The sequence below is a fragment of the Sus scrofa genome, unplaced genomic scaffold (assembly GCF_000003025.6).
Source record: "Sus scrofa isolate TJ Tabasco breed Duroc unplaced genomic scaffold, Sscrofa11.1 Contig2136, whole genome shotgun sequence".
Taxonomy (NCBI): Eukaryota; Metazoa; Chordata; class Mammalia; order Artiodactyla; family Suidae; genus Sus; species Sus scrofa.
In genome coordinates, this window is record NW_018085029.1 from 16,108 (window position 1) to 24,396 (window position 8,289).

The 8,289-nt window shown below is 38.2% G+C and overlaps 1 pseudogene; it reads left to right on the forward strand.

Annotated features, from left to right (window-relative positions):
* LOC110258477 lies at positions 1-2,317 on the forward strand (annotated as a pseudogene).
* The last annotated feature ends 5,972 nt before the right edge of the window (positions 2,318-8,289 follow it).

Below are 8,289 nucleotides of genomic sequence, written 5' to 3' on the forward strand. Positions count from 1 at the left end.
ATGTACTTCTTCCTCTCCATTCTGTCCATGGCTGACCTCAGCTTTACCTCTACCACAGTCCCAAAGATGCTTTTGGACATTCAGACTCACATCAGAGTCATCTCCTATGTGGGCTGCCTGATTCAGTTGACTCTCTTTAATCTTTTCAGGTGTTTGGACAGTGCGCTTCTGTGTGTGATGCCTATGATGGGTTTGTAGCTATCTGTTATCCCCTGCACTACCAGGTCATCATGAACCCCCGCCTCTGTAGCCTGCTGGTCCTGGGGTCTTTTCTGTTCAGCCTTTTGGACTCCCAGCTGCACTGTGCAATGATGTCACATCTTACCTTTTGTACCAAAGTGGAAATTCCTCATTTCTTCTGTGACCCTCCTCAACTCCTCAAGCTTGCCTGTGATGATACCTCCACCCATAAAGTAATGATGTACTTCATTGGTGCCATCTTTGGTGGAATTCCCCTTTCAGGGATCCTTTTCTCTTATTCACAAATACTTTCCTCCATTCTGAGAGGCCCCTCATCAGTGGGAGGTACAAAGCCTTCTCCACCTGTGGCTCTCACCTGGCCATTGTTTGTTTCTTTTATGGAACAGGCCTTGGGGTGTACCTCAGCTCAGCTGTCTCACATTCTCCCAGAAATGATGCAGCGGCCTCAGTGGTGTACACAGTGGTCACCCCCATGCTGAACCCCTTCATCTACAGCCTGAGGAACAGGGAAATCAAGAGGGCCTTACAGAAGATCTTCAATAGAACAACCTAATTTCAATACTTGCCAAGTTTTTTTTTTTTTTCATCTGCTGTTTAAAAATAATTGCACACAAAACATCTGCAATTGGCAGATATGTTTGTTGGGTTGCATAAGTTTTGTAGCTCACATTATTTATTCATCATATTTATAATAACTTAATGTCACCTATATGGGCATTTGTTTGATGGGATTAAGAGACATTCTTGATTTATTTAAAGTTTACTTTTATTGAGGTAAAGTTGATTTACCATGTTGTATTAGTTTTAAGTGGGTGAGAATAATATATACACGCTACTGTATAAAAAGATGATTAATGAAAACCTACTGTGTAGCATAGGAAAATCTACTCAATAGTTTGGAGTAACCTATATCAGAAAAATGAATTGGTATTTTTACATATTCTGGATTATGTATGTTAAAATCACTGCATGAGCGGATTCCATTACATCTATGGAATCTTCTGCATTTGCCATCTATGACCCAGCATTCTGTAGAAATTCACAACTCTTTTAAAATGTATATAGAATATTCTTTTTCTTTTCTTCCTTTTTACAGCCATACCTGCCTCATATGGAAGTTCTCAAGGCTAGAGTGAATCAGAGCTACTGCATCAGCCTATGCCACAGCCACAGAACACTGGATCTGAGCTGCATCTTCCACCTCCCTGCAGCTTAGAGCAACACTGGATCCTTAACCCCCTGATTGAGACCAGGGATTGAACCCATATCTTCACAGAGGCCATGTTGTGTCCTTACCCTGCTGAGCCACAGTGAAAATTCTGTATATAAAATTTTCAATCATTTGAACTACCCAAGTCTATTTTCTATAAAACTTTGGCTTCAATCAAATCTATTGATGAAGGCATATGGGAGAATATATGTCACTTGTTCTCAATCTTGGCTTCATATTGGACGTATCTGATAAACTTTAAAAATCCTCTTGCCTGAGTCCCACCACCGAGCATTAAAATTTACTTGGATTGGATTTTATTTTTTTTAATTTTTCCTATTTTTTTGTCTTTTTGTCTTTTTAGGGCCGCACCTGAAGCATATGGAGGTTCCCAGGCCAGGGGTCCAATCGGAGCTGTAGCTGCCGGCCTCTGCCACAGCCACAGCAATGCAGGTCTGAGCCACATCTGCATTCTACACCACATTTCACTGCAACACCACATCCCTAACTCACTGAGTGAGGCCAGGGATTGAACCACAACCCCATGGTTCCTAGCTGGATTTGTTTCCACTGTGCCTTGATGGGAACTCCATGGATTGGCTTTTAAAAACCTTTTCATTCTAAAGTAAAATGTAAGAGATCAATCATCACATCACTAGTTTTTCTTCCAAGATTGGAGAGGATGCTCTTTCTTTAGTTGAACTCTTAATGGAATTGGCTCTCATCCACAGGCCACTGTGCAGAGAAAACACATCTAAAACAGCAGAATTATATTTGGTGAGGAGAGCCATGACACTTAGGATCAGCAAGGAGCATGAAAACTGGCTGGTGGAGGAAGAAGCCAAGTCACCCTACAGCTCAGATTTTTTGATGCTTATGTTTATTGACTGTAATTTGGGCAAGATTGTAGGTGTTATTTAGTTTCTCCTTTCTTCTTCTATTTCTGCTCCATTTTTATCATCCTTTCCCTATCCTTCCTTCCCCTTTCCTACCCTTGTGCATCTCCATTCCATTTTTCTTTCTCTCTTCTCCCTCTCTCTTCTTCCTCTTCTTCCCCTTCCTCCTCTTTCCTCCTTCTCCTCTCTCCTTTCCTTTTCCTTCTTCTTTTCCTTCTTCTTTCTTTCTTCCTCTCCTTCTTCGTCTCCTTCTCCTTCTCTTCCAACATCAAATTAAAATTTTCAGACATACAAAACAAATTTATTTTACAAAGGGAGGTGTGGGGGAGAGGAGGGATAATTTGGGAGGTTAGGAATTAAAAATACACCATGGCTACATTAAAATAAACAAGGATCTATTGCACAGCACTGCAATCTATTAATCTCTTATAATAACCATAGGGAAAAGATGCTGAAACCATATATATCTATCATTATGTTAACTGAATCACTGTGTTGTACACGCTTAAACTAATATATGAATTACAAAAAAAGAAAAACAAAGATAATAGATTAGAGAGCAAAAAGGGCATGACTGATTTTTTTTTTTTTTTTGGCTGTTGTATGTGCATGTAGATTTTCCTGGGCCAAGGATTGAACCTGTACCACAGCAGGTATCTGGGCTACTGCATGACAATACTGGATCTTACCCACTGCACCACAAGGGAAGTCCAGAGCATGACCAAGTGTGTCTATGTGAGCCAATGTGAGGATTATTGAATTCTGTCAGACTTCTCATTCAAAGATAGCTTGTATGTCTGGGCCCTACGTTCTTATTAGATCCTGAAGATCTTAAAGTAATCGGAATTCATAAATAAGATAGAGTATTACCTTAGCAAGACCAATGTGATTTTTATCATTTGTAATTTTTTCATATATCTTCTCTCTCCATATGAGCTGGCATATGAGCTGGTTATTCAGGTCTGTTTTTCTCCCTCCAAAATTACCCTTTAATATTTAGTTGTGATACTATGGTGGGGACGGAGCATTTTTAGACTGCTGTTCTGAATTTCCATCTCATTTCTCTTAGTTCCTTTCTTCATTTTGGGAAATTCCTGCCTATCGCCCAACTTTTCCCCATACCCCTTAACCTATGGCATTGTCGCCACTTCCTTCAGTGACCACTCTGTGTACAATGTCTTTTCTTGTGTGCCTTTCATTTCTTAATAATTATTTGACCAAAGTACCAATATTAAATTATCACCATTAAAATAAATAGCACGATCTCCCTTCCTCTTGATTGAACCCTGACTAATAAATCATAGTATGGGGGATAAAGCTACATTGTGAGAGGCAACTGAAAAATTTCAAAGTGAGCTTAGCCTACAAAAATAAGGGTGATTGTAATGATATGGCTTAGTTTTGGATATGAAGTTGAAGTTTAAATACTGGTGTGGTATATCCAGTTAGTGTGTGGTTCTAATTGTGCCTGTAGATAATTGTCACCCTAGTCCTTATGTATAATCTTATCTTAATTTTATTACTCAAGGACAGCAAAGGATCACACCCTCAGCAAAGCAGAAACCCTTTCCTTCACTACTAACCACCTCATTAGGATTCACTTTATAATAATGCATCTCTTCTTCCCATCATGATCACATATTTGAGGTCACTCTGTTTTCTGCTACATACCTAGGTATCTATGGTCATCTCAACCTTCCCTTTAGAGATGCTACACATTGTTTCTGAGAGAGCAATCTGGGCTTTTTGAAGATCTATCCAGTAACAGGTCTAAATTACTTGGCCTTTAAATATTTGCTTGGAGTAGATTGACTTAAATGTTGTGTTAGTTTCAGGTGTACAGCAAAATGAATCAGATATATCAAATCTATATCTATCTATATCTATATCTATCTATATCTATATCTATATCTATATCTATATCTATATCTATATCTATATCTATATCTATATATCTATATCTATATCTATATCTATATCTATATCTATATCATCTATCTATCATTCTTTTCAGATTCTTTCCCATGTAGGTCAGCACAGTAATTTGCCCTGCCTTTTACCAAGGACCTAAATTACCTATGAATTTCACTAACAATGACTAGTCCCTGACTGAAACCTCCCACAAGAAATGACTTCTCCTTAAATATTAGATTTTTCTTCCCCGAGCATTTTAAAATGTCTCAGCCCTCACACCTTCTTCTCCAATCCTCTCTTTACTTCTGCTATTTGGTCATTATGGCTCCTAAAATGTTCTTTTGCACTTATGCACACCACACATAATTAGCATCCTTTCTCTCATATCCAGCTATATTGAGTAAATAATCAAGTTCTTTATATCCATTAATTAGAAACCAATCTCTGAGTTCCTCATATAGAGAGATCAGAGCCAGGTGGGCTGTAAAAGAAGACATAGAGGTTGCCAGAAATCATGATTTCCATGCACTTCACTTTATCTCACTCTATAGGACAAAAAACCAACATTTCTAAAAAAAAGACATCAAGGAGTTCCTGTTTGTGATCAGAGGGTTACAGACCTCATGTTGTCTCCATGAGGATGTGGGTTCAATTCCTCCTCACTCGGTGGGTTAAGGATCTGCAAGCTGCAGCATAAGTCACAGATGTGGCTTGGGTCTGGTATTGCAGTTCCAATTCAACTCCTGGCCTGGGAACTTCCATTTACCACAGTTTCAGCCATAAAAGAATAAAGAAGACTTCAGGAGTCAAAATACAAAAGATCCTAAGAAGTATACATTTGTAGAGAGATGTGCCCTTTCCAGTTGAACAGAAAAGCAGAAACCTCTAGAGACTCTTGTTGGATTGGTCCTGAAATGGCTGTGGTTTCTGTTGGCAAAGAGAAAACGACTCTGTTGTTTTTTTTCTTAAGAGTTTAAATGTCTCTTTCAACATATAGCTCTAATCGAGAAAACATAAACAAGCATATTATGAACTCTCTAACATCTCTACACCCCTCCCACATGCCAAAAAAACTTACTAAAATACACAAAAAGATTAGGTAATTTCAAAATTAAAATTTAACTTGAATTGTGATGGCACAAAAAAGTTAAATTCTAAATGAGTCCAACTACTGTGAAGACTTTGAACTTCAGGACATGAGGATGGCCCCATAATTATCATCACCATGCCAAATTATTCACTCCAGGATCAACTGCTGATCAGTTTTACTGAGACAGCAGTGAACATTTCAGCATCTCTATGTTATTCTATAGGTGGTTCACCTGAGATAAGCAAGAAGTCTTCCAAGGGTATGTGACACTTATTCCAACATGGAAAGGCTTGGGAGACTTCTCTATTTAAGAGAAACCAGGAGACTCTTATGACATAGCCAGGGCAGCATGGTGGGATCTGCAGAAATACCTACAATAGAACAAATTCTTTCATGTATAAGTTATCTCCAGTAAAGTTTTTTTTGGAAGTTGGTGTTATGAAGCATTGGGAACTATACTTATTTGCCTCTTTTTTTTTTTTTTTTTTTGGCCACACACATTGGCATGCAAAAGTTCACAGGCCCAAAGGATCATACTTGTGCCACAGCAGTGACAGTGCTGGTTATTTTCTTTCTTTTTTTCTTTTCTTTTCTTTTTTTGTCTTTTTGTTGTTTGGGTACACCCTTGGCATATGAGGTCTCAGGCTAGGGGTCAAATCAGAGCTTATTGCTGTCTGCCTAAGCCAGAGCCACAACAAAGCCAGATACAAGCCACGTCTGGGCTAACACCATGGCTCATGGCAAATGCCAGATCCTTAACCGCTACTGAGTGAGGGCAAGGGACCGAACCACAACCCCATGGTTCCTAGTTGGATTTGTTTCCATGCAACCTGATGGGTAACTCCTCAGAGTGCTGGTTTTTAAACTTGCTGAGGTCCACTAGGAACTACAAGAGCGGGTACTAGTGAAAAGCAGAAGAGACACTCTATAGTCTGGTGCTAGGAGCCCAATTCCTGATAGAGGAGATGAAACTTGTGAAGCTCTTTCACCTGTTTTTCTTTTCAGGGCTGCACATGTGGCATATGGAAGTTCCCAGGCTGGGGGTCAAATAAGAGCTGCAGCTGCCAGCCTATGCCACAGCCACTGTAGTGCCAGATCCAAGCCACGCCTGTGAACTATGCCACAGCTCATGGCAATGCCAGATCCTTTAACCCACTGAGAGAGCCCAGGGATTGAACCCACCTCCTCATGGATACAGCCTAGGTTCACAACCCGCTGAGCCACAACAACTCCCACATCTGTATTAATGACCTTTTATAGACAAAGTTTTGTGGGTGTTGACTAGAGCTAGTGACTTCCATGCAAGGAAATGTATTTGGAAAATTATCCATGTGTTATTCCAACATTAGTGAGTAAATAATCAGACTTTCAGCCTGCTAGCCCTCTTCTGCTTTCAGCTCTCACATATTTCAGAGGTCCAGTAGATTAAGTCCATGTGGCAAGAAACTGAGGGATGCCTATGGCCAACTGCCCAAGAGGAACTGGATCCTGCCTTTGCCATATGAGCAAACTTGAAATCATATCCTCTTCTAGTCAAGCATTGATATGGTGGCAGTTCCCACCTACATTTTACTTATTTATTGTTTATTTTATGGAAGAATAGTTGATGTACAGTGTTGTGGTAGCTTCAAGTGCACAGCAAAGTGATTCAGTTATACATATACATATATCCATTCATTTTCAGATTCTTTCCTTTTATAGGTTATTACAAAATATTGAGTATAATTCCACATGTTATATAGTAGGTCCTCACTGGTTATTTATTTTATATATGGTAGTATGCATTTTTAACAAACTCCTAATCTATCTCCCATCCCTTTAGTAAAGATAAGGTTGTTTTCTCTATCTGTGAGTCTACTTCTGTTTTGTAAATATGATCATTTTTATCCTTTTTTTTAGATTCAACATAGAAATGATATCATATGGTATATGTCTTTCTCTGTCTGTCATGTTTCACTCAGTATAAAAATCTCTAGGTTGAGCCATGTTGCTGCAAATAGCATTATTTCATTATTTTTTATGGCTGAGTAATATTCCATTGCATGTGTGCATGTGTGTGTATACACACACACACAAACACAATATATGTATATATATATATGTGTGTATATATATATACCACATCTTTACCAATTTATCTACTGATTACATTTAGGTTCTTCCATGGCTACTGTAAATAGAGCTGCTATGAACATATGGGTGCATGTATATTTTCAAATTATGGTTTTCTCTGGATAAATGCCCAGGAATGGGACTTCATGATCACACGCTAACACTCTTTTTAGTTTTTTAAAGAAGCTCCATACTGTTCTCCATATTACTGGCCTACATTTTGAATGTATACCTCTGTGAGACTTCCTGAAGTATTTAATCAAACAGTTAACTCCCTGATAAGTATATGAAAATAGGAAGTTGTCTAATGTACCAATATATATCAACTCAGCAGAAAAATGAAAAAATGGGCTGTCATTCAAAATAGCAAGAAATATCCACCTCCAATGCCCACATCTATTTCCACTGCTAAAATATACGTTGTCAACCAGGACAATCAAAAGAAAAATAGGAAGTTCTCCTTGGACATGTAAATCTTAACTGAAAAAAAAAGAAAATATATCTAATTCTGAATATAAAAGACCTAATTCTCTCTAAATTTCATTATTAGTTAATGGATTTGCAGATTTAAGGCATATTTAACTTATTTATTTATTTATTTATTTATCTTTTTAAATGATTTTTATCTTTTCCATCATAGCTGGTTTACAGTGTTCTGTCAATTTGCTACTCTACAGAAAAGTGACCCAGTCACACATGCATATATACATTCTTTTTCTCACATTATCCTCCATCATGCTCCATCATAAGTGATTAAATGTAGTTCCCAGTGCTATACAGCAGGACCTCATTGCTTATCCATTCCAAAGGCACTAGTTTGCATCTACTAAACCCAAATTCATTATATGTTTTTAATTGATAGAATA